At 42.8% G+C, this 27,787-nt stretch overlaps 1 protein-coding gene across 5 annotated transcripts in view; it reads right to left on the bottom strand.

The window, feature by feature from the left end:
* The window catches only part of cadm1a (cell adhesion molecule 1a), a 344,647-nt gene that overhangs the window by 303,990 nt on the left and 12,870 nt on the right, over positions 1–27,787 (bottom strand). The gene's annotated exons all lie outside the window — the stretch shown is intronic.

Here is a 27,787-nt window from a genome sequence, read left to right as displayed (position 1 = left end):
GCAAAATGTTGTAAATACTTAATTAAAGCACTAGTTCCATCTCGGTGCCGGCCCAAGAGAAGAAATCCCTTCTCAAACTGTTCACTACTGATGTTTATTTCGTTCGCAGTATGTTGCTGCACCGACAAATCTGTGTCCTATTTGTAACTGCTGGACAAAGTTACAACTGAAGTAAATCTTTTGAACATTTTAATTTCGTGTCTGAGAGATTTATTAGTGATTGGTATCTTATTACTGAAAATGAACATTATCTTTTCCAGGCATAGGTTCTGAGTCGCCATTGTGTGAGAAAATCAAACGACACCGGACGTCATAGACCTAAACAAAACTAAACAACCACACTACAAAATGTAATTTGTTTTTCCTACTTTCCTGTTCTCCTCGATTTCATTCACACTTGCAAAGAAATGCATAATTACAAGTAAGGGTAATTTCCCCAGTCACGGTCTGAGGCCCACTAATATCCTTCAAACTCATAAATGTCTGAATTATAACTGAGCCAAATGTACCATAAAATACTCATTTCAAAGTAAAACTCCGAACGGAGCACGCACGGCAAATTAGTTATTTCTGATGGGGTGTGTGTGTGCCGGTGTGGGTGGGGGAAAAAAACGCACTGTCAAAATGTCATACAGTATGGCCCATACTGATATTTTATGGCCCAAACACTGGATAATGTGAAGTACTACAATCATGCTGAAGCTCAACATCAGTTATGGCACTGACCTTTTCCCATAATTGCAGCAAAGAAGTGCGAGCCATTTCATTAGGCCTGCGATATCAAACAGTTTGGATATTTTACACTTGGCAATGTGATTTGTGAATGATTGCTCTGTTTCTACAAATGGAAAGGTCAGCGCCGGGGTCTAGCTCTTTTTTTTGTGTGGGGGGGGGGGGGGGGGGGGGGGGGTAAAGTGCTTGGCCAAGCAAACGAAACTGGACGGCAATCAGAATGTTAATAGCCGAGTGAAGCACCGGCACTGAGACAGTCTGAGTGCCGGGATGCGGCAGCGTGGGTCGGCCCGGGCATGAACTCGAGGCTGTTGAAGAGGAAGATGACGCGAGCAGACATGACCAGCCGTGGCCGTAACCTTGGCTTCACATACTGTAGTTGGGCCGATCCATAAAACCCTTCCTGTCCAAGAATCACTAAAAAAAGCAGAGGGGGCGCGGAGACCGTGAGCGATGTCTGTGCAATTTAGGTGAGGCATAGTCAGCTCAATATGTTCCTTTTCGTCTTGCTGGTTGAGAGCCAAAGCACCGTCTGCTGTTTTAATGCCGTCCACCAGGGGCTGGGGTTGAAAAGTGGATTAATTTACAACAGCTACAAGTAAAAACAAAGTAACCAAACCAAAAAAAATATTTATTGTTATCAAGGAAATCTTAATTAATCTACCCTGATTTAAATTTCAGATCACATAGCCCAGAAATACCATCTGTCTCACGGCGTTAAGTCCTGATTTTTTTCCCCATTTATGTGCGTTCCAAAGAGCGGGTCCGGGGGATTTATGGTGGATTGCGGCGTTGCAGTGCGACTAGAGCTGCAGCAGTTAAATTATTAATCGATTAGTATTCCATTACTAAATTAATCGCCAACTATTTTAGATAATCGATTAATCGGTTCAAGTAGTTTTCATGGAGTAAACATTCTCTGATTTCAGCTTCTTAAATGTGATATTTTCTGGTTCCTTTGCTCCTCTGTGACAGTAAACTGAATATCTTTGGTGTTGACAAAGCAAAACATCGTCTTGGAGTTTTGGGGAACACGATTGACATTTTTCACCATCTTATGACACTTAAATGGACCAAACAACTTATCGATTAATCGAGAAAATAATGGACAGATTTATCGTTTATGAAAATAATCGTTAGTTGCAGCCCTAAGTGCGACCACTGACAATATCCGGGGGGGGGGGGGGGAAATAAGCAGCAGCAACATCAGTGGGAGAAACGGAGGTGAGAAAAATCCTGTGATTTGTGAAGCAGGAGCTGTTATAATTTCCGTGAGATCATGGGGGAGAAATTGGTAACTGTGCCAGTACTTAGTGGGGGTCAGCATTAAATCTTATCTGCACAAGCAAGTGTTTGTTCAGTGTGTCAGGGACACTGCAATGTTTGTGTGGCCTGTATTTTTCCCTCTGGATTACGACCTTGAACGATCCACAGCATTGACACTGCATTTTTTTCCTTCTTTTTTAACTACGTTAGCAGACCATTTAGAAGTTTTGCAGTGCGGTCACATATTTCTTATGTATTTTTCAGGATGGCGAAGTCTAAATGGCCTCCGTTGTTTTCGTCTGGGTGAAACGCATGTTTCTGCACAAAACATCAAAATGCGACTGTGAAGCTAAACCCCGCTCCGCACCACAGCATCTGTTCTGTGTGGCCTCGGGGAAGTCATTGGAAAGTTGCTCACACCAGCGTTTGTCGGGCGTTCTGGGGAAACTCGCACTGGTGTGAAAAATCGTGCCACTGGGACCAGCTTACAAGAGGCAACGTACAAGTGAATCTACATCCGTGCAGATAGTTCTGTCTGCAGTTGTACCACCCCTTGGAATCACGATGGCAGCGCTGTGAATTAGTACATGTGCGCATCCGACGCATGTAAAATGAAAGACGATGTTTGGATTTTAATCTATTCCTCTATTGCCTCGCACAAGAGAACCTACAACAAACTCATCCTGTAGCTACTGTGATTTAGAGCTAGTTTTCAGAGTTGAACTCCAGACGGCGTCAATGTTTGTAGAATTGCGTTTGCCGTATCGCATATGACAAACACGTCAGGGCATCTCCTGAGTCAGACACGTTCATAACCCCTCTGGAAAAAGTTCAGGACAATGTCCGGAGTTCAGTGAGCGTCTGAAAGCAGCTTTGGTCCTTTGCACCATACTCCTGAAAGCGCTGACGTCCAGACATTTCCTGCAAGCCCCCCAGTAAAACTTGCGTAAAATGTCGGACTGAGCCTGTGTGAATATATCCGGAAAATTCCTGTTGGTACGATCTGTGTCTGACAACTTCTGTTGCTGATCTAAATTCTACTTGACCGTTCATGCCGAGGAGCTTAGCTGACTTTCGCTTTTTCCAAACAGCTCAAACAGTGACGACAGTGCATTTCGAAAGAGGCTACGGTCACTGTGATTGGGGTTAACAGTGGCCGATCAAGTCTGCAAATCACATTCCCAAAAAACGAACTATTACCTCTGGAATGACTTTGCTCATTCATAAACAAGCCACCGCTTTCGTTTACATGCACAGAGAACTTCATTCGTAAGCCGAGCGATCGCTGGCGCGCGGTGTGAAAACTCGAGCAGTGTAATTGTCTGTAACGTTGGGTTATTTATCAAAAGTGCCAAGCAGATTAATTGCTTTTTGGCTGATCATTTGTTTCTGCCATATTTGAAGACTCATAGTATTTGATGATGCGGGCAGGCAGGCACAGCATATGCTCAAATGCTTTATCTTTTTTTTTTTTTTGGAAAGATTTTCTGTTTAACTGGTTAACTCATCCCAGCAATTAACTTGGTATGTACAATCCTATTATTATCCAAAAAAAGTACATTTAAATCGGATCATTTATACAAGAAAGCCGCTCAGAATCATGACTGCCCGTTCACCCATCAGGAATGTTTGAACGTGACAGCCCAAACCGAGCTTGACGCCTGTTGAACGAGTACAGTAGGGGCAATCTTCTTTTTTTTTCTCCCTGAATGGTGGCACTGTAAGGCAGTGGTTTGGAAAAGCCGCTGACCCCTGACTTTCCAGCCTGTGGCCACAGTGCCCCGCAGCCAGATATCCCCTGTGCTCAGGCCTTAACAAAGAGCCGGGATGACGGCTGGAACTGGAGCATACGAAGAAACAATGCACGAACACCGACCCCCTGAACCTTCCCGCTACCCCTCCTCCTCCTTTCTCCCCGAGTGTTCTTCTCACCAGTTTTTTTTCCTGGTGTCGTGGTTGCTCCCAGAGGATGAAAGAGCTGCTTTATTTACCCCTTAAAATGCTCATTATCAATTTTCTGCAACATCCAGTCACAAGTTTGTACTGTTACTGGTGTTCTTTAACCTTTGCCCACTTATGCGTATCAACAACATCTGCATGAAGATAACCACTATTCCCATTGCACACAACTTTTAGCCAGACAGTATTATTACTTAGCCTGCATTCAAACAGAATGAGCTCCAATGTTAGTTTTTTATTTATTTTGTTTCACAGGAACACTTTTGAAAGGTTGATTGCATATTTGCAATTTCACTTGCACATGCTTTTCTTAAATATGAAAACATATAATGCCTGTGATTTTTTGGTGCCAGTGTGTTTACTAGACTAAAATGATTCATCATCAACGTCGGTCGTCAACAGACACATCTATCTGGATGTAATGGTGCATCGAAATGCGATGCAAATTTTTTTCTGCCATGAGATTGCCTACCAAGGCAATGCAAAGTCATGCGACGTGTATGAGGTAAAATTTGCGTGAATATTATGCACTTTGGCTGAGTGGAGGCATCCATATTGGTTTTCTTTTTCGGATATTCAAGTATCATTAAGAGTAAATGCAATTGTGTATAGTTCAGGGTTCCGAGACATATGTAAGTTGCCCGTTTGTAATTCTGAAACTGATGCTGAATCCCCTTCATTTCAGAATATCTTCACTAACATCTCATTATTACATTTAACACAGAAACCCTATGGAGAAATATGTTTTTGGATCACACTTAAACATAAGTGATTACGTAAGTAATATGCAACACGTGTACAATACAGTCGTCTTAATAAACCATTATTTTTTGTATGAGGTTTATTTTCTTTATAATGTTAATTATTTTAGCACAGTTTTAATCTCCCGCATGTAACAATGAGTTTACCCTTTTTAAAAATGCATCACTGGCAGAAATGTAATATCTGGCTATTATTTGATCCTGAATGAAAACTAATGCCTAATGACATTCACCTAATTATTGCTTATTGTTTCCAAATCATACTCTCCAAATTTTAATAGTTTTCTCCACTTTTGGCAGCAGAAGCCATAAAAAAAAAACACCCAATTACAAATCATTTACAAGGTGATTCATGACTTTCAATCACACAAACGCATAATCCTGTTTCCTGTGAAAACATCTTAATTGTGTTTACATGTGCACCGAAGCTTCGCGAAGATTGTGAGATTACACAGTTACACATGACGGGATTAATACCGGTATCATAGTGCAGCTATAATAGCCAAGTCACTTGAGGGTTTGCTTCACAAGCTGTCCTTGGCCCCCGAGACTTAATTGATTTCTGAAATGCTTTATGATTACTGCACAGTGAGGGATCTGATTTACCTCCTGTGACGCATTAATGAACTTGATCAACACCGTTAAAGATTCATTTACTTTATCCTGTTGTTAAAGGGACTGTGGCAGTGATGTTGCACGGTTTAGCTCTTTATCAATAATTCATTTTTACGTTGAGATTTAACAGTTGAAATTGACTGCGGTTTCATTACGCAAAGCTATTACTGTAAAGTTTAGAAACTCGAGCCAGAAAGATTTTTGTTGGCAGACGCTGATATGTATATGATATATATATATATATTTTTTTTTAATTATTATTATTTATTTATTTATTTTTAAATTGGCAATGATTCCTAAGATGTCATAATCAAACCCTTATGTTAAAGAAATGTAATTGAGGCTTGATATTTTACAGCTTAACCATCATTTTTTTATAGAAGTTACTAAATGAAAGCACAAATTCAACCAAATATATAGAAGTTTGAATGAAATTTAAACTGCATTCTGGATTGTTTAGTCAATAAAATAGAAGTTTTATTATCGGCAAACACAAACGCCAATACGATATTGGTGCCAATTTCCACCAGGATATTCTCGACCAACCCGTGTACTTGTCGGGCTCTATTTAAAACCATGAAACTTAAAGTAAAACAAATTAAAATAACAAGCGTGATGAAATTAAGGTTTATATTGTATCTTACTGAAATATTGTTGTGAAGTATGGGAAATATTGGCTGATTGAGTTGGCAGTTCTGTGGCCTTTACTGTGTATATGTTTGGAGGTGGTAGATTGGTTCAATCGATTAACAGCCATCTTATTTAATGAAATTTATAAGATACAATGGTCAGGAAGGTGAAAAAAAACTTTGGAAAACAATGTAATATGACGCAATACTTAAAAGGGCTCTAAACTTTAAACTGCAATCCAGTAGGATCCAGCTGAAAATTAAAAACAGCCCCAGATTCTAGCCCAAAGACGGTTCAGGCAAGTTGCTCAACCGGAAAGACGGAGCCTGGCAGAAGACCAAGCTCTCAAAACCCTTGGATTGCTTTATCATCGACACAACTGAGCGGCAAGTGAAATCAGGCTGCACCAAAAAGTAGCAGCTGGATAATTCAAGGAACAGCTATCCTCAAGTGATCCGACCCCGAAATAAAAAAAAAGTTTGGGCAGCCTGAGAAAGAGAAGTTAAGCTTCAGCCTTGTCACTGCTGCACATTCCAATGCTTCACAAACAGTGTGCAGGTCACGATAATATGATAATAAGAAATATGAATACAGGCATTGACTGATTTTATGGAAAAGTTTGGGAGTGTATACTGCTAAATCTGACAGGTGATGGGCAACTTGAAATGTCACGAGTGAAAGAAGAGATGTTTATTTTCTCTCCTCGCTTTCATAACATCTCAAAACCCTTCACATTTTGCTATTGCTTATAATTTATTTAATATTTACCTTGTGACACTGAAAGGTGTGTTTTTATATGTCCGTCAGACACTGAAGTAAAACTGTATTGGGCATATTGTCACTAAATATTGATGTGTCCTTCAGTGCCACAGTTTTGGCAAGACCTTTTATTTGCACAAAAAGACACATAAAACTTTAACAAGCAGATTTTTTGAAAATGAACAGCTGGATTAAATGTCGATCACGCCCGGAGGATCGTTGCACGCTCCTTCAACTTGCACCGCCCTGGAGCCAAAAGTCCTCCAAATGAAATGAAATGTGAAATGTGTTTCATAGCCTTTAAAACAACCATATTGGTTGTTATCACTATTCATGAGTAGGAACAGTGCCTTGAAAAGCAATTATAAACAAAAATGATTTATATGTATGTATGTATATATATATATACATATACTGTATATATTTGGTTTACATACAAAAACTAGCCTGAAAGGTTAAGATCATGGTTATGGTTACAATAAATACTGGGTGCAGATTATTGGAAAGATTGTAGTTGATTTGAGTTAATGGGGTTGCAATTAAAAATTAATTAATTTCCTTTATCGATTAATCTGTCCATTATTTCCTCAATTAATCAACTTTTCCAAGGTTGCTTGGTCTGAAAAATGTTCGATTGTGTTTCCCCATTATTTAGTCATAGAGCAAAGAGTCCAGCAAATATTCACATTTAAGAAGCTGAAATCAGAGAATATTGAATATTTAGTGGTTGATTAGTGGATTATGTAGGAACATGTGGGAAATGCAGAAAATTCCCCACGAGTTGATGTTTGCAGTCACAACTCGCAGCCATAACTTTTAATAATATAAGACCTGCAGCATATGTTTCTGCATTCTCACATTATCCTTGTTCAAATGAAAGCAAATGTAATGAATACAATGTAATGTGAAAAATGTGTTAAAAAATGATTGGAAATCACGGGCTTTTATTTCTTCATTCATTTTCAGTCTTGGTGCAGGTACCCAGCGTTCTGTCCGGTGTCATGCTGCCAGAGAAATCACAAATCCTCTCATATTCATTTATTGTACATCAACACGTCATTTACAACGTGCTAATTCGTTCATCAGCTTCCAAATAGCATGATCACGACAAGCAGAAATCCATTAGCAGGTCAACGGGCAAGACGGGTGTCTTTTCTTCTGTTGGCACTTATAACGTGGCTGCGGTTGTGCCTTCCGCGAAGATATGCATTTCCAAAAAACCTAATTTGATGGCACTTAGAGAGCTTCTAACAAATAAAATACTGAGGAAATAAAAGAGGGATCCTTTGAAGCTGTTCTCGAAGACCAGGCTCAATATACAGTTTACAACTACCGTCTTAAGAGTCATGGCTGTTGCTTATTTTGGGGGAATGAAAAAAGAATACTACTTCTTCATTTACAAGCCTTTTTTTTTTTTACAGCAATTACGATAAGAGACGACTAGAAATTGTCAACAACCATATAATTTCCCACAATGATTCAAGCTCAATTGGAAATTGTTATAACCAATGTTAATGTATGTGTAAAATAAACATAAACTTGCCACTCTGTCTGTGTTAAATGGAAGTTCATGATATTTCAACAAAGAAGATCTGCATTGGGAAAGTATTTAGACCCCTTCAATATGTTTACATTGTTATGTTGCTGTTTATGCTAAAAATAACAAAATAATTCATTCAATATTCATTCAATATTCCATTATGATAAGGTAAAAGCAGAATTGTTGGGTGGCAAATGTATCAAAAAGGAAGAACTGAATAGGTATACAAAACCTTTGCTTTGAAATGGGGGAAATCTTAGGTAAATTTTGAGTGTCAATGTGTCCAAATACAACTGATTGGGCACGATTTCAAAAAGGAACATATAAGGTCGGACAGCTGAAACAGCTGAAAATGCAAACCTGAGCAAACCGCAAGCCACGAGTTCGGGAGGAGCTGCCTGCAGGGCTCAGGGGAAGGGTAGTGTCGAGGCACCGCTCTGGGGAAGGGTACATAAATGTACTGCTGCATTGAAGGTTCCCCAGAGTCACAGTGGCCTCCATAAGTCTTAACAGCAAGAGATGTGGAACAACTAGGACTGTTCCTAGGGCTGGCCGCCTGGCCAAAGGGAGCGATCAAGGGAGAAGGCCTGTCCTCTCTCTCTGGCTCAGCTGCAGAGATCCTGTGTGGGGATGGGAGCAAAGTTCTGCCAGATGGACGACCGTCGCTGCAGCACTGCACCGATCTGATCTGACTTTATGGAAGACAGGCCAGACAGACGCCTCTCGTCAGTAAAAGTTCTGAGGAACAAGACACTCTGGTGCGGACGCAGCACACGATTGAACTATTTGGCCTAATTTCCAAGCGGCATCCCATTTTTTCCTTGGGACTTATTTTAGTGCACCGGGGTCACAAATGTTGTTGTTTCTCATTTATTATTTTTATTTAGTATAAGGCTGCACCAATAATTTCTGAACGCACTTGTAGGTTTGTTAACCATGCGAGCATAGAAATAGGTGCAACCCTTGTTGTTCCAAAAAGCTTAGACGGATCATTTCAAACTCCATATTCATTTTCTACATGTGGTAAATTTCAAGACATATTTTAATATATCCGTTTAATATCTGTAGGGTAAATCTGGGTGTTTTAGCATCTTAGGTTTTTCTTCTCCATAGCTTTATCTCAATTGAGATCAAGTATATACCGTTTGAACTTTTTTAAATTTATTTAAGATTTCACCTGCTATATACATACCAATAATGATCATAACAATAATACCCAGGCTGTCTGTTTTATATAAAGTCCTCAAAAGCCAGCAATCCCCGGAGGTTGTTTTTTTCCTCATTCCACCTCATTTCACTGAGCCTGGAGTGAGTTGCGTAAGTCTCCAACTGGACAAATTAATCTGTTCCTGTTTTTTAGCCTGCCATCAGAGACATTAATCCAGATGCATGCTGCTGCTCTCCAATTTTAACAACCGCCCTGACGGACGTCGTGCTGTTTCACCGCGTGTTTCACTGCCTTTTAAACTCGCTCGTGCTGTTCGTCCGTCGGCCACGTGACACCTGTTGCTCCTCAGCTCGAAACCTGCCTCATCATTTGCTTTGTTGTTTAGATTTGCTTTAGACCAAAATATCTCCTTATTATATTTAGAGGAATTGGTCTTGTAATGGTCATACATGTGTATCACATGATCTACAAGGGAAAAAACAAAGAGTTGCAAATGCGTACAATGATTTTTGTGCATATCAGGCAGTCCGTGCAAACGCATATAACAATCTATAAGTAAACACAGATGTAGTGATGTTGAAAGCAAACCTTACTACATCCGTGAAATTAAAAATCTGTACCTAAAATATTATTCAGTTTGTGATGTGTGCATTTCTTAAACTGTTTCACATGCACAAATTGCTTCGTAATCACGCACAAACCATTGTAACCATTGTGTCCACTTGTCGATCATGTGATACACACCTGTGACCTTTTCCAGACTCATTTCTCCCCATATTATTGCGCTGCCTGGCACCACTTCATCCCCTGATACAAACAGTTGTACTTCACCACACTTCACTAAAGTGCACCAATAGCCATTTCTGTGCAATAACACCTTCATTCATTTTCAAAACGGGAACGGTGCAGTGAAAACACACACGGTTGCCAGGGGCAACAAGCCATGGCTTTTTTTCAAGTCGGTCAGGTGGGTTTTGCGCCTTGACCCGCGCTGCCCCCTCTTTCCCCGCCGAACGCCATTGTCGACAGCTGAATGAATGAAGCCGCTCGAGATGCGCGGCGAAGGTGGTAAAGCGTACGCGTGTTCTTTTGCACGACCGGCTGAATGGCCAAGGTCCTCCTCTCTGTGGCTGAAGAGGAGCTGCGGAGCGCTGCTAAACACGCGTCTCTCAACACAACAGCACACATTTCTAACTTCCTTTTGACAACCAAGGTCATTAGCAAACCTCCCTTCTTTGACCCTTTTCTACAGCCTTTTCATTCGCCACATCCAAGCGAGGCCTGTGGGCTGCTGATTCATCCAGGGAACAAAGCCCGTTGGACAGGAGTGATGAAATACTTATTTTTTTGAGGTTTAAATATCTGTCTGTCAGACGGGAGTTGCACTAGATACAATACTACAACAGGGTTTTGCCAATACGCTGCAGTTGTGCCCTATTTTATTACAACCAATGCTGTAGACAGGGTTTTAAGAGCGTGTGTGTGTATGTTGTCCTCGGCTACAATATGAGAGGCATGGCTGCAAATACAAGTGCTCTTGCCAAGACTCCGTGGTTTGTCAGCGAAGCAGACACAGGAGGTGAAATATGGCTTTTTGCTTATTATTTCTCTTCCAGAGCTCGACAGTCGGGCTTGTCGAGCCCGCGGACATCGCAAAGACCCTTCGGTAAAAAGAAGGGTCTTCTTTTTACCGACGCTCCAATGGAGCGTCTAATTTGGCAAAGCATCTCGCCGACAAGAGACAGGCTAGAAACTGTGACTGTTTGATTTAGGGCAATGATAATCATGTACAAATGTGGCAAAACATCGTTGTAAGCAACATTCACAGGAGTAACTTGAACTTTTCCTTAACTCTCAAGCTGCTAAAACTCAACAATACTGTAAATACTGTAAAATTATAAAAAAAATTATAAATATTCAAATTTATTTTTCAAATTCACACCTACAAGAAAACACTTGACGGCACATAAAATTGGGCATAAAAATTATAAAACATCCATGACATCAACTGTTAGGTCTGGTGCTTAATGGTGACGAAGCTAAATACCCTGGATTATTAGCCTAAACAAACGTAACTGACACAAAAGTAAACTGAACACAAATTATTCAGCCAAATTAGATTTTTTAAATATACTAATCAGTAAAATGAGAAATCATAATTTTGGCATCATGACATCGCTATGTCAGACATACCAAAAATGCGTTCACACTGAAAATCCATAAAGGAAAACTGAACCGTAGATTCTCCCCCAACGACGAGAGCCGACCTTTAATCCATTTCTGAGACAGTCGTTGCTCTCCGAGTCTCTGGAGGCTTCTTTTTTTTTCCCCCCGTCGACCCGAGTGCTGATCAAACCTGTTCCGCCTTGGCTGATTTAGCTAATTTTGTAGCATTTCAGGGTTCTCACGGTTCATTACCTTTAGCATCTGCCGCTGTCTTTGACCTTCAGACAGAAAGAAAAGAAAAATGCAGCCAGATGGAAAAACAAAAAATACATCATTAGATTTGAAGACTACTGACAGGCAATCTCTCGGTTTACTTGTAGTTATGAGATAATTTTACTTATACGTCATTAGGCTACATCAGAGCTTGAAAACAAGGCTAACATATATATTTAATAATTCCTCTTACCCCCACTCTGACTTTGAGCTATAATATGGCTACATTCATTCAATGATTTTTATTTTCATGATTATTTTATTTTAAAATTTCTGCACTTGGTTATTATATGGAGTTATTGTTTGGCCTGTTTTACTAGAACTATATAAAAGTTTCAATGATAATTGTATATTTACTCATATATATATATACTTTACTAATTTTGTATTTACATTTTTCTCCGAAATGTAGAAAAAAGCAAGAAAAAAAAAAATATACATATATATACATAAATAAATCAATAATTGATTATCAATAAGTAACTGATGAGTTTCAGCCAGGACGAAGAAACAAGAAAAAATAACTATTTTAAGACAAATCAGTAGTTAGACAGAAATAAGAAATACTATCTTAAGGCATTGAGCAATTATGCAAAGCCTTGAATTTACATATAATTTCACACATTTTACATCTCCCTGATAAAGTAATTTTGATGACGTAATAACAACACATATGGCTAAGTAACAGTGCGTCAGTATATTCCAGGGTTGAAACGGTTTCATTCACTTCAAGCCCCCCAAAAAAATCTGAATAATGCATATCGATATCAGAAATCCCACTTTGGCGTGCTCTCGCTGTGAAAGCCGGAGGAATGTCGGAGTCTGGACCAGCGCGGCCCCGGGTTTGCCAAGTCTGGCCTGAATCCCAGTTTGTAGTTGCGGCCATGTCAAGTGCGGAATACTGACCGATGAAGGGGTGGGGGGTGCTCGGAAAGGCTGCATGCTTAATTTAGTTCAGGTTCTCATCACCCCCCTGGAGCGCTGGAGCGAGCTACAGCACATATACAGCCACTGACTGAACCACACACACACACACACACACACACACACACACACACACACACACACACACACACACACACACACACACACACACACACACACACACACACACACACACACACACACACACACACACACACACACACACACACACACACACACACACACACACACACACACACACAGAATGTCCAAGCAGCATGCTGGGTTGTTTTTTTTCCTTCTTCTTTTAATGGACATATTAATACATATAGCATGCCCATATCTCCGCTTTGGCTCTCACCCACCACTTTTCTCCCTTTGAGCGAACTCAATGTGGAGGGAACAGTTATGTAACTCCAGCTGTTTCCACCATTCACATAATACTCCATCAGAGGAAGTCTGCGCCACATCCAGCTCTACGCCCGGCGCCCTGGCAGGGTGCAGCGACAGCACCTGGGCCTGCAGCGACTGTCAGTACATTTCTACAACGGCCTCCGTTCAACTTACTGCCTTTATTTTGTGCTTAGCCATGCGCGAGTGCACTTCTACAAAGCCAAAACAGCTTAGAATTATTCTTTAAATAGACTACACTTGCGGTTCAACTGTAGCTGCACTGTCTCAACTGATACGCCCCCCGAAAGCACTAATTTAAAGCCTTACAGCTGATGCCAGTGCCTACATTTATGCTGCCTTCACGTGGTATCGGAATTATGGTAAATACGAGTTGCCGACTAGGAAATTGCACGTGAACGCCCCCTCAAGTCGTAATTACCAGTGGGAAACTCAGAGATAATTTTGATAACCAAGTATCCGAGTTGGGGTGACCACAACCTCTCAACATGGCAGAGAAGAGGACAGACTCAGTAATGAATGGTGCATAATTCTTTATTTTTAGCAGTGCAACAAGTATAAGCTGTTGCTTGCTAAATCATTTTTTAATCTGTAATCTAATTAACTTGTTATAGACCAATGCTATTTATCGTTCTATCCATAACAAGTGGACAATAGTCTGCTAGCGTGGTGCAAAGTTATTACATTAGCCATTTTGCCTTTTTTTTTTTTTATTCGTTCCAACAACGTGACATCTTCGTAATTCCGGCTTCACTGGCAATGTAAACCACGCCACATGAAGCTTGGATATTATCCTCACATCCCTACCTAATGGATGTCTTCATACCATACGTGCCTCTTAATATTTAATTCGCCTTTAGGGCTGCACGGTGGCGTAGTGGTTAGCACTTGCGCCTCACAGCAAGGGTTTGAATCCTGGTTCAAACCAACCAGGGCCTTTCTGTGTGGAGTTTGCATGTTCTCCCCGTGTTTGCGTGGGTTCTCTCCGGGTTCTCCGGCTTCCTCCCACAGTCCAGAGACATGCAGAATGGGGTCAGGTTCATTGGAGACTCTAAATTGACCGTAGGTGTGAATGTGAGAGTGAATGGTTGTTTGTCTCTGTACGTGGCCCTGTGATAGGCTGGCGACCTGTCCAGGGTGAAGCCCGCCTCTCGCCCAATGTCAGCTGGGATTGGCTCCAGCCCCCCTGCAACCCTTAAATGGATAAAGCGGTAGACAATGGATGGATGGATGAATTCTAGTTTACTGCTCAGACATGGGTTTTTTTGCGCACTTCCCAAACAACTGTGTGCGTCATTCTGCACGCGCGAGGCTCAGATTAAGCTGTGTTGCTAAAAATAGCGCCGACACAATGTTGACACGGCCGTCAAATGACTGTCATCCTTTAATTGACTGATTTTATAGCAAAGCAAAAGTGGATGATTCGTTTCCATCGATTTGAGTCATCGCAAGACACTCAGCGACGTTTCCTCCCATATATTTTATTCTATGTTTGGCATTTCATTTTTTCCCCCTCTCCTTCTCCTCACAGCTGAATGAGCATGCAGCAGAGACCCTAATATCAACACACTAATGCAACCCTCCATCTTCCAGCCTCCACCCGTTTTCTTCGTGGCAGCGGGACGGACAGTCAAAATTATGGATTTCCTTGCAAATGGAAATGGCCGAGCTGACTTGAGAGAGTCCGAGGCCCCTGAAAGCAGAGGTCTTGCTTCTTTACAGATTAGAAGATCAGTCCTCGCAGCACTGCCCCTCAGGGCCGAGGCAAAAGGGAGAGCAGCGCTGGCAAAAAGCTTTTCTATTCCGATGCAGCTCTGCCAGTGTTTCCGTCCCAGAGCTACAGATGCTCAATCTCCTCTCTCTGAACCGGCTCCCAAAAAAACAGGCTCTTCCCGCTGTAATGCAGGCTAAATCTCTAATTACAAATTTTGGGCTTGAGTAGCAGAAGTCATAATTACGGTACCTCTTATTATGCAAATTAATTGACTGATTCCAAAGAATTAATTACCTCCTGTCCCAAGTTTGATTAACAAATGATTGTTTTCCGCTTTTATTTTGATTTGTTGTTTGGCTTTCCCCTTTACTGTTGGGAAGAAATGGGATAACAAGGGGAACAAAAGGTGATGCAGATGCAACACGCTGGATGAACGGGAGACTGAATATTTACTCAGAATTACAACTACTCAGCGGATGAGCCTTTTTGCTGTTTGGAACAGGCAGTGTCTGTAGATATCAGAGAATTTAGTTTATTCATTTTTCAAATATAAATAAAAGATTCATGAAAATGATGGAGCTCCATGAAGGATGCAATATGTCAAGAAAGGATAAATTAATGGCTGGTCTTGTAGAACATGTTTACCACCATAAAAGGTACAAGTTGAGCATAAATGTATACTATACTAGAGGTAGAGCGCCCCACTCGCTCGCGGAGATTTTCCTGCTGTATCATCGCATGTGCTAGGATATTTTCCAGAAATTTTACAAGAGGGCCATGTGTGGCCATGAGCGTTCACACTTTCAGCCCCTCCGGAAACTTTCAGGAAAACATCCGGACTCCAGTGCATGTCTGAAAGCGGCTTATAATACTTTCGATAAACAGTGTGCTTCCACATTTGGAATAACAACTTGAAGGCCATTCCCTGTGCACACATGGCAATGCCCCTCGCAGTCACGTACACAAAGACATGGATCTGAAGAAACGAAGACGCCGGCGCAGCACAGAGCCTTGACCTGAACTCCATCCCCGACCCCTGCCAGCCACGGCGACCTTGCAGCTGTTCTTGCAGCCAAATGGGAGCATATGAGATTCAAATATCCTCCCAGAGGAGTGGAGGTTGTTTCAGGAGCCAAGTAATGCCCATAGTTTTAGAATTAGGTGTTGAATAATCATTTAACGGCGTAAAACGTTTTGGCAATGCTCTCTAAATTGCAGTAATGTTACAGGAGTGGCAAACAGTCTGAATTAAGCGTCGGTCACATGGAGCATCTATTCAAGGGCCACAGTATAAGCATAAAGTGTTTGTCTCGTGAGCTCTGCAGCACCGCTGTGATGTGAATACAGTATCTATTAAAAATAGAGTTGTATCACCTCACCCTCCTTGACATTTTCAAAAAGGTAGCCCTCCTCCCCGAGAACGCGCGACACGAGCGGTCCTAATCCCTGCCTTCGCTCCGACTCAGTGCCTCTGGTTCATCTCCAGCAGGATTCAAAACAAAGGCACCCGGCAAATGAAATGCATGGGCAGAGAGGGGCGGCCGCACAATGTGGGCCCACCTGAATAGACCGAAATGAACAGGTCTTGACAAAACCCGTCAGAACTCTTGAAGCCTGATTTGCCTGAGTGAATGAGAAACCCCCTCAAAGCTGGTGAAAGCCACCCTCGACTTGTACCCGTGATTCCCCATGCTTTTCAATTCTTCTCCCGTCATTATCACTAGATCCGAACTGCAGCGAGAATTAACGCTTTAATTGGTTCTGTTAAACAGACAGAGACAGGCCATAGAAGAACTATTGAGCTGAATTCAATGAACTGCTGTCTTGAGTGTTTGAACCGTGGACAAGGTCGGCGTTCAAAGTCTCCGTAATAATGCGGGTTGCGAGGAGAATGGGTAAGTGTTGGACCAAAACAATCCAATCCACACCATCACACACACACACACACACACACAGGCACCCGGGCCTTTGGGTTTGTTTTTGCAATAAGCTCGCAGTTGTCATTGGCAGGGCTAATTACGAGGGCAAGCAGCTACACTAAAGGATAAATTTCCACACAACAAGAGCCCTAATTTTGGCTGTCAGGGCATTTGAATTCTTCCTTCCTATGGAAGATAACAGGCGAATACAAATAGCAATTAAAGCTGCGAGCAGCGATGATCGGGCCCTCGCACTCTTGCCGTCGGGGACGCGCCGGCAGCCGCTCTCCACGCGTCCGCCGGGTCTCGCGACGGCCGGTCGGGACGCGACGATTTCTCTTCCCCACCCTAGGGAAGCGGGCTCCGGAAACCGTCCAGTGGCAAGAAGCGGCCCATGTCGCGGAGTGGACGTCCCCAACCCCCCCTTGCCCGGCTCCCCGGGGGTCCTAAAAATAGGCGGCGAAGTGTACGTACACTTCAAAATACCTTAGAGCTGAGGTCAGGGTATTCCAACTGGACAAAGGCAAGGTGGTCTTTTCCACCCGGCCAGCACAGTCCTCCTCAGTGGGGGGAACATGTCCACTCGGTGGAAGTGCAACCTACCCCAGGGGTACCCCCCGGCACCCCTCGGGCCCTCCTCCCAAAGTCGGCAAGTGAGTTTTGGGCCGATTGGACTCTTGGCCCCCGGTGGCCCCCGGGGGCCCCTTGTGCCCAAGCCCCCGGTGTCGGCAAGTGAGTTCTGGGCTAATTGGACTTTTGGCCCCCGGGGGCCCCTGGTACTCCCGGGCCCCCCTCAGGCCTCTCCCCCCGATGTCGGCAAGTGAGTCCTGGGCTAATTGGACTTTTGGCCCCCGGGGGCCCCTGGTACTCCCGGGCCCCCCTCAGGCCTCTCCCCCCGATGTCGGCAAGTGAGTTCTGGGCTAATTGGACTTTTGGCCCCCGGGGGCCCCTGGTACTCCCGGGCCCCCCTCAGGCCTCTCCCCCCCGATGTCGGCAAGTGAGTTCTGGGCTAATTGGACTTTTGGCCCCCGGGGGCCCCGGGGGCCCCTGGTACCCCGCCCCAGAGTCGGCAAGCGAGTTTTGGGCAAAAGGGGGCCATTTACCCAGAGTGGACAAATATTCCTCCGATTGGACATATTTACTGTACCGTACTGTACTACCATGACAAGTTCTGCAATGTCGACAAATGTACCACGAAGCGGACACCCAAAAATTTACAAAGTGAATGAAGTGGACAAAAAGGTCCATCAGTTGGACAGGTGTACGAGTTAGGGAAGTGGTAGGGGCCCCTGTGTCCAACGGCAATACCCGGGGCCCCCCCCCCCAGCCCAGAAAGGAGTGATAGCGCCACCGACAGGCGCAGTGGCTTCAGCACACTTTGCGTCCAATTCGTGATCTTAGTCACAGCCATATGACACCCTAACAGGGACTCAAGTCCATTGTGACGACCTTTGACCAATGGCAGGAAAATGCCCATTCATTCTCAGCCACGAAGTGGAAAATTCCCTTACTCGTGTCCCGTAGGAGGAGTTCGTCAAAGTGCGTCGCCTTTCGTTCACTGCCTACCCCAAGGTAAAATCCAAAATGGCTGACTTCCGGTTGGGCGGAGCTAATTGCTCCAAGAGGCTTTTTGGTAGGTCGTCGGGAGGTACATGAGCCGACCGAATTTGGTTCTTCTAAGTCAAATTTAAAGGCGTTAGAATTGACTTTGAAATGTTGTAGGGGGCGCTATGGAGCCATTTTGACACAATTGGACAAAAGACACATATCAGACATATTGTCTTGCCACTCTGAACATGTCTGCCAAGTTTCATGAGAAACAAAGCATCATAAGTGCCTCAAATATGTAACGTATTTGATGGCGAACAGGGCGTCACCATGGCAACAGCGTTTGACATATGGTCAAAAATTTCACAGTACAATATCAGCCATGTCTCACAACTAAGCTGACCAAATTTGAGGTTTCTCCAGTGAACCTGCGAGGCAGAGGACGTAAAAGAAGAATTTCAAACTTCCTATCACCATTAGGTGGCGCTATGACTTATGTCCAATATTGACATGTAGATGTGTTTAGGGTGGGACTGTTATCACGCCTGAGAAGTTTGGATCAGATTAGACCATGTAGCTTTGATTTGGAGCAACTTCCTGTTCATGGTGAATCACGCCTCACCGCGGCCACGCCTTTCGATGTGGAGTAAATCTTTTGATATCGTTTGATCCGGAAGGCCTCCTCTACGCGTTGCTAAAGTTTGAGGCGGATCCGAATAACCGCCTAGGAGGAGTTCGTCAAAGTACGTCACCTTCCGCTCACTGCTTACACCAAGGTAAAATCCGAAATGGCTGACTTCCGGTTGGGCGGAGCTAATTGCTCCAAGAGGCTTTTTGGTAGGTCGTCGAGAGGTACATGAGCCGACCGAATTTACTTCTTCTACGTCAAATTTAAAGGTGCGATAATTGACTTTTAAGTTTTGTAGGGGGCGCTATGGAGCCATTTTGACACAATTGGACAAAAGACACATATCGGACATATTGTCTTGCCATTCTGAACATGTCTGCCAAGTTTCGTGACAGACAGATTATCATAAGTGCCTCAAATATGTAACGTATTTGATGGCGAACAGGGCGTCACCATGGCAACAGCGTTTGACACATGGTCAAAATTTTCAAAGTATCATATCAGCCTTGTCTCACAACTAAGCTGACCAAATTTGAGGTTGCTCCAGTGAACCTGCGAGGCAAAGGACATAAAAGAAGAATTTCAAACTTCCTATCACCATTAGGTGGCGCTATGACTTATGTCCAATATTGACATGAAGATGTTTTCAGGGCGGGACTGTTATCATGCCTGAGAAGTTTGGATCAGATTAGACCATGTACCTTTGATTTGGAGCAACTTCCTGTTCATGGCGAATCACGCTTCACCGCGGCCACGCCTTTCGATTTAGACAAAATCTTTTGATATCGTTTGATCTGGAAGGCCTCCTCTACGCGTTGCCCAAGTTTGAGGCGGATCCCATGAACCGGCTAGGAGGAGTTCGCGAAAGTACGAGGCCTTCCGTTCGCCCCTTACGCCAAGGTAAAATCAAAATGGCGGACTTCCGGTTGGGCGGAGCTAATTGCTCCAAGAGGCTTTTTCGTAGGTCGTCGGGAGGTACATGAGCCCACCGAATTTGGTTCTTCTACGTCAAATTTAAAGGTGGGATAATTGACTTTTAAGTTTTGTAGGGGGCGCTATGGAGCCATTTTGACACAATTGGACAAAAGACACATATCGGACATATTGTCTTGCCACTCTGAACATGTCTGCCAAGTTTCGTGAGACACAAAGCATCCTAAGTGCCTCAAATATGTATTCGTATTTTATGGCGAACAAGGCGTCACCATGGCGACAGCGTTTGACATATGGTCACAAATTTCATAGTACCACGTTAGCAACTTCTTACAACTTAGCTGACCAAATTTGACGATGATGTGGTCAACCTATAAGACAGAGGGCGTAAAAGTGTAGACACATGTTACTTCCTGTTGCCAGTAGGTGGCGCTATGACCTATGTCCAATATTGACATGGTAATCTGTTCAGGGCGAGACTGTTATCATGCCTGAGAAGTTTGGGTCCGATCGGAGCATGTACCTTCGATTACGAGCGACTTCCATTTTCATGGCGAGGGATCGAAATTCGCCACATTTTCGCCACGCCGTCACAGCATGGGCCTCTGACGTACACTCAAGCTTTTGATATCGTTTCATCCCATGGGTCTTTAGATGACACACGACAAATTTGAAGTAGCTCATGTGAAATTTGTAGTAGTAGTTCATTAAAATATGGCACGTGAAATATGGATTTTGACACAAAATGGCTGACTTCCTGTTGGTCATAGGAAATTTTGCCAAGAGGTTTTTTGTCAGGTCCGACAAGATGTATCTGCCACCCAAATTTCATTTATGTAGGATACTCCAAATTTTTTTTTCCTATACCTGCTGATTTTTCCAGGGGGCGCTGTGAAGCCCCTGGGCCACACCCAGTGCCGGGCCTCTAGGCCTGAGTAGCGGGAGCAGTTTCTGACGTGTGTGCCAATTTTCATCCGTTTTCGCATATGGGAACAGGGTGTAAAATGAGTGAACGATGCTGAATAAGAATAATAATAATAATCCTTACGGAAACAATAGGGCCTTGCACCTCGGTGCATGCGGCCCTGGTGCATGCAATGCCCCAGGTCCGCGCACCTCGTGCTCGGGCCCTAATTAAATGCTGCTCAACCTGGGTGAGATTACACTCCTGAGGAAGACAGCCAATAAGTGCACGTTTATTGCCTCCAAGAAGCGACAGGAAAGACAATGTGGTAGCAAAAAACAGGAATGTTGCGCCGACTGGAATCATATAAAGGAAAAGAGTTTAAATCTTCTTCTCTTTAGAGGCAATCGTGTGTCAAATCTTGCATCACTTCTCTAATTTGGCATACGCTCAGAAAAGGCTCGAAGGATGTAATCACGTCAAAAATTGCTGCAATGTGGTGGATTTATTTTTCCACGGTATAGTGAAATAGAAATGACCTGCGTGCAAATCTGACGGATTAAACAGATTATCATCCCCAGAAAATGAGGGGTCGCCTGCACAGGTTTTACTCACGTTTGATTGGAAGGTGACCACTAGTACGACCAAGAAGAAACAGGAGAAACTTATTTGAGGAAGTCACACAATGACATTCCAGGAAATTGACATTGATAGTGAAAGATTCCTGACATTATGTTCAGGGACTATTTATCTTCGTTGAGAACAATTTTAAAATGGACGTAAAGTGAAGTGCTGAAATGTTCAATAAGAGTCCCAATGGCAGCCATCAGCCGATGGAGATTATCTCAAATTCTCAAAATCTCCATTACGGTGCAGGAGGAAGATGGCAGCTGACGACACCACCTTCAGTAAACAGCATCCACGCAAGCATGGATACCTCCATTTTCTCATGGACAATATTTATCTTACTTTTGTTGGCTTTTGTTTCCCTGGAGATTTGGCAGATATGCTGGCTCTTTTCACATTTCACATTCGCTTCCCACATGCTTCACGTCCCTTGTTTGCGGAGACAAATATTGTTGTTTCTCACAAAAAGCAGACGCACCCGACTAATGCATCCGCCGTTTTATAACATGCTGCATGACATTCGCTCTAAGGATGTTGTCAGTGAAGAAAAACCTGAAATGTGATTAGAGTAATGCAAAAAACGATGGCGTCGCTGTCGAAGGGGTTGAGCAGAGTTGGAGAAAGACGAAATTATGCAAAAAGGTTTTTCACTTTCGCAACAATAATTCCAGCGGTACAGTCGAGTCGTGTCCCCACACACGTCACTCTGCTTCTACCTGAAAGTACAGTTTTGTATTTCACTCAATAATTTATTCCATTTCTTGAAACTGTGGCATTTATTCAATATTCATAAAGGCCAACGCACTTCCTGCATCTGTTTTTTAAAAAAAAAACATTTGAGATTCTTCATGTTCTACAGTAAAAAATATTTTGATCACAAGTGTTCAACTTCCGGAACATCGCTGCCTTTTGCTCTGGTTTTCCAGTAATCCCCGCTTCCCTGCTGCCTTTTCCAGTAATTTCGCTCGAGACCTCCCCCTAATGACTCTTCTGATGGGCACATAAATGCCACCACGGTTTCTATGAGTCAGGAATCAAGTTGTGAGGTGGGGTATACTACTATTATCATCAGTCTTCCACTTCCACATCGGTTTGGTGCATCTCCGGCTCCTGTTAGATCTGGATCAATGCACGGTCAATCCTTTTCCCTGAGAGGACGTATCGATTCAGTTTCCTCGGGCTGACCAACTTCTAATCTCTCGAAACAGTGTGGTGCTCCGCCGGGCTCTTCGGAGACGCTTGTATCCTGCCTCGGTTGAGGGCGGCTGAGGTGCACACACACAAAAATACAAATACTGTATGTCAGAGAAATCTATTCACCGCTACTTCTGTTCGATATGAAATACACGGCCTCCCACGGCGAGGGGATGAGGAGTAGGGGTGCGTGGCGAGTTCCCATCAAGGAGTTTCGTACACACACAGAGAGAGATGGGAGATGGGTCCGTCATCATCCAGTAGATGCAGATTTAATATATAGGTTTTTACGGTTTATCATTGCAAACTGAGGCCAAAGAGCAAAGCGTGAGCTGCTGTACGTATGATGCATCAAACTAGCTGCAACAGTTAATCGATTAGTCGACTGCTAAATTAATCGTCAAAACTATTTCGATAATCATTTAATCGGTTCAAGAAGTTTTTATGAAGAAAAAAAAAGTCCAAATTATCTGAATCCAGCTTCTTAAATGTGAATATTTTCTGGTGTCTTTGCTCCTTTATGACAGTAAACTCAATATCTCTGGTGCTTTTTTCATCAATTTATGGACCAAACAACTAGTCGGTTAAACAAGAAAATAGTCAAAAGATTAATTAATAATGCAAATTATCGTTAGTCATTAATCGTGAATTGTGCTTCCAATTTTTAAGTATTACACATTTTTCACCTATTCTCCAAACTCAAACACTTGACTTCCATTAAATTGTAAGATTGGGTTAATGTCTTTTAACAGGCTCATAAGTAGCATGCTGAAAGCAGACACTCGGCGAGAAGGGAGCGAGCAGCATCGTGCAAATTAATGTGCACATAACGCATCGTTTGGGTTGAGAGGAGAGAAAACTGTATATGTATAAATTAGCAAGTGCTCAGCGTCACAGTTCAGGTTGTATTTCTGTCACATGAGATGACTTTTTCCACAGTGTGAGCGAAAAGCCACAATGTCTTGGAGATGATTAATATTTAATGGCGGCTAAGTGCAGGGATGGAACCATAAGGTTTAAGTTGGCTGCTTGGGGAAGTGAGATAAATCGTATGTGACTGGGAGAAAAAGGTTGACTCCCCCCCTTTTCGTTTATTGGTGCGTTCATAACAAGTGTCTTTTGCTATGGTTTATTTAAAATCCAAAGATTGTAAAGGAGGCAGAGGTGAATTCTTTCAAACATGGATTTACTTTTACATAAACTACATGCAGTGTCATGCAACTATGAATACTGAATGCCGCTACAGTTATTTTCCGAAATTGGTTCCAGACTTTTTCCAGAGTTTGGCTTTCACATATGACGAAAACAGCAGGAGAACGTCGTGGAATTTCTCCAGAGTTTGTTTCCCTCCACAGGCCAAGCTAACGGCCCATTCCAAAGAGAACGGGCACTGCACTTATTGTTATGATGTGAAACTCATGTTTGAATAAGGAAAACGTTGTTTGAAGACTGGATAAACTGGGAAATATGACTAAATCATTTTCCCTTCCACTTCACGCTTGAATTCATACGGCGAGATTCTGCTGTTATCGAGCACGGCGGATGACATCTCGTCAAGTCTGCACACACGAAGAAGGTCGAAAGAGTCCAACTGTCTGGACACAGTGAGCGTTACGTAGGTGGAACAAGGCAAAGGCAAGGAAGAGTTAGGTCAGCGCTACGGCCCATCTTGTTAAAATTTTGCAGCATTCGACCTGCAGTCACAGGCCATTCCCCCACCTTGAAATGGGCCACAGTGGTCATTTTTTCCCCGAACATGAGTGTGACAAAATAGAGGGCAGACTGACACGTCCGCCGCACTCAGCCTTTGCCTTTTTTCTTTTTTTTTTTGCTCTGAAACGACCCACCCTTGTCATCTTTCGGCACATTAGCGTGACAAAATGGAAAGGAGATTGAAGTGGCACCATCTGCGGGTGACAGAGGACGCAGGGAATTGATTTCTTACTGTCTGATGTGCTCTTTCACACTACGCCGATTTGTTTTGTTTTTTTGAATACTATTGACCAACAACAGAGTGGTTTCAACAAATTGTTCTTTTTTTGTGTTGCATTTCATTTGGTAGTATACAGAAAACTGACAACCATACATGTATATGTACAGAGTATGATTTGATGTAGAGCTGCAACAGTTACTCGATTAATCGATTGCTAATCTATTACTAAATTAATCGCTGAATATATTGATAATGGGTTCAATTAGTTTTCTGGGGGGGGGGGGTCAAAAATCTCTGATTTTAGCTTCTTAAATGTGAATATTTTCTGGTCTCTTTGCTCCTCTATGACAGTCAACTGAATATCTTTGGTGTGTGGACGAAACAAAACTTCATCTTGAGGTTTTGGGAAACACGATCGATTCATTTTTCACCATTTTATGGACCAAAGAACTAATCGTTTATCGAGAAATGAAAAAAAATAATGATAATAATTTGTAAGTTTTCTTACTGTTAAAGGGGAGGACGGGCAATGAAACATATTTATAGTTGCAAAGAAAGAAGAAAAAATGCCATGGAAAAAATAGGTTCTTCGATAAAGAAGTCGTCAGATTGCAGCACAAGTACAAATGACGTTATTGTACCTGGCATTTACAAACTAAAAAATAAATAACTGCTAAGTTATAGTTGTTGTAAACCGAGGCTAAATGAGCACAGTCTTCTTTGCAATCAATAAAAGAGGTCTTTAGACTTTAGTCTCCTTTAGCCTTTTAAATGTAAAAACTTTAGAGAAGAATCCGTCTGATTTACTGTTGGACGACCAACGTGACCTGACGTGAGGTATAATGGGGCCATATGGCTTTCGAGAAGAACTAACGGGGCTTCCTAAGCTACAATTACAGACTAATCACTCTGGTGTGGGAGTTAATGGTACGTACGTATGTCAACCGAAGCCGCCGGTCGTCCACTCGTATTGTTTCACGGGGTCGGAGTTGACGAGGAGGTTTTGCAGTGACGGGGAACATGCAAAGTGGCTACGTAGGCGGTAGGATAGCGAATGCGTCGTCTCAGGTTTTCACTCTGACCATCCACAGGTGACTCCATCCTGCTCACGGTCAATCCGATTAAACACAAGCAAAACGGAGCCACATACTGCCAATTTTATATATTCAGAAAATTGACTGGCTGCACGAATTCATATCAGTCATTTTTCACTTGTGAGCTCCATATTTTTTGAAGCATGGCCTTCAGTATTTGGATCAATAAGCCCATAAAAAGATAAGGTGCGTGAGATTAACTAGTCTACAGCTGGGGCTGATACGCGGGGCCGTTTAATCAACATTCAAGATCGCAAACGTTAAAGCGGCTGATTTCAGGAAAAACAACTTGTGTCATTCTTCTGTTCCATTGTATTCCTTTTTTTCTTCTTAACGTCTCCTCACTTCCCTTCATCGCTGCTGTCGTAATAACCCAGTAGTTCTTCATGCGCTTTTCTAAATTGCTCGTCCTCACCTCCTCCCAAGAAAACATAATTCCATTACTGGTCAATTATGGATGGATAACAACCACGCCACCTAAAGTAAACACTTTTGAAAAGGTCATCAGCCCCACCGAAAATGCTTGGTATTCAAGTTTTCTTTGCTCCTCTACTTCTACTTTGGAGATATTATATCATCATTACTGGCAACTCAAAGACGAAATGTTAAGATAAGCCTCTGCAATCAGCAATGTAGAGAGAATTAGATGATCCCGGCGTGTCAGGTCGACTCTGAAATGCCAGACAACCAATCAATACGCAGACAGTTTGCCAGACTAGCAGCTTCTCCGCCTCAGAAGAAAAAAATATATATTCTTATGCGGATTAACTGCTCCTTCACCCATTTTCATTTTCAGTCAAGAAGGTATTAATCTGACAGCCAAGTGAAGCCCACCAAATACTACACACTTCAAAGCAGCAGGAACCGCTTTTGGAAAACTGGCCAGGTTCAAACATTTCTTTTCATTTCTATTTTCACACACACACACACACACACACACACACACACACACACACACACACACACACACACACACACACACACACACACACACACACACACACACACACACACACACACACACACACACACACACACACACACACACACACACACGTGTTTTTTTTTAGTAAACCCTAAACTATAGAGCCGCTTATTGATGTTCCAATTGACAATTTTTAGCTTGTTTAAATTTGGATCCGCTGCTTAGGCGTGGTATTTCGGGGGGCTGGGAGAGCAGGTAACGCCTTGTGATATTTTTGACCCCTTACACAAATACAACACTGTAGATATCGATTTGACATCTTCACTTTATTACCAAATGTTTTTTGGGGTTGTTTTTTTCAGTTGCAATCTCATCTGTAGAGCTGCAACTTTTTGGCCAACTATTTTAATAATCGATTAATCGGTTCTAGCAGTAGAATTCTGTGAATTCAGCTTCATAATGTGAATATTTTCTGGCTTCTTTGCTCCTCTTAGAGAGTAAACTAAATATATTTGGTGTTTGGAAAAAACAACAACATCGTTTTGGGAAACAAGCTTGACATTTTTCTCCATTTTATGACCATTATTTACCATACAACTAGTCGATTAATCGAGAAAATAATCTACAGATTAATCCACAGTGAAAATAATCGGCAGTTGCAGCCCTAGTGGGCTGTAGTCATATTCGTCTTATTGAGTCTCATTTATTTTTCGAGATCAGTTAGCGATGTCCTCGATTTCCGAGAAAGTCTTGTCACCTCCCACACAGTAAAGTGGCTCTTTGGCTGCACTGGATCTGGTCCACTTGTTCGTGGATGATCAGAAGGAAAGTACAGACATTACTTAGTAAGAGCTGGGCAAAGGAAAACCCGAGGATAAAGTGCGCGCGCGCACACACAAAGACCAAGTCACACTCCCGGAGAACTTTCAACGGACGGATGGACAACAATTTAGGCACAGCCGCTCGTCTTGAGGTCAAACAATAAAAAATGACAAAAGCCTTGACCTGTCAAAGAGGCCTGGCCTCCAGGTGTACAATAATAAGTTGTGCGGGAGCTTGGCGAGCAGGCACTCTCGCTTTTTCGCTCCCGTCAGTGCACAAATTGGCATCTGCACCACCTGCGGGATGTGATTTCTCCCCGAGTGCTTGTTGGATGCGAGCGCC

This window comes from Scophthalmus maximus, chromosome 2 (assembly GCF_022379125.1).
Source record: "Scophthalmus maximus strain ysfricsl-2021 chromosome 2, ASM2237912v1, whole genome shotgun sequence".
Taxonomy (NCBI): Eukaryota; Metazoa; Chordata; class Actinopteri; order Pleuronectiformes; family Scophthalmidae; genus Scophthalmus; species Scophthalmus maximus.
This window is presented reverse-complemented; position numbering and strand designations above follow the sequence as displayed.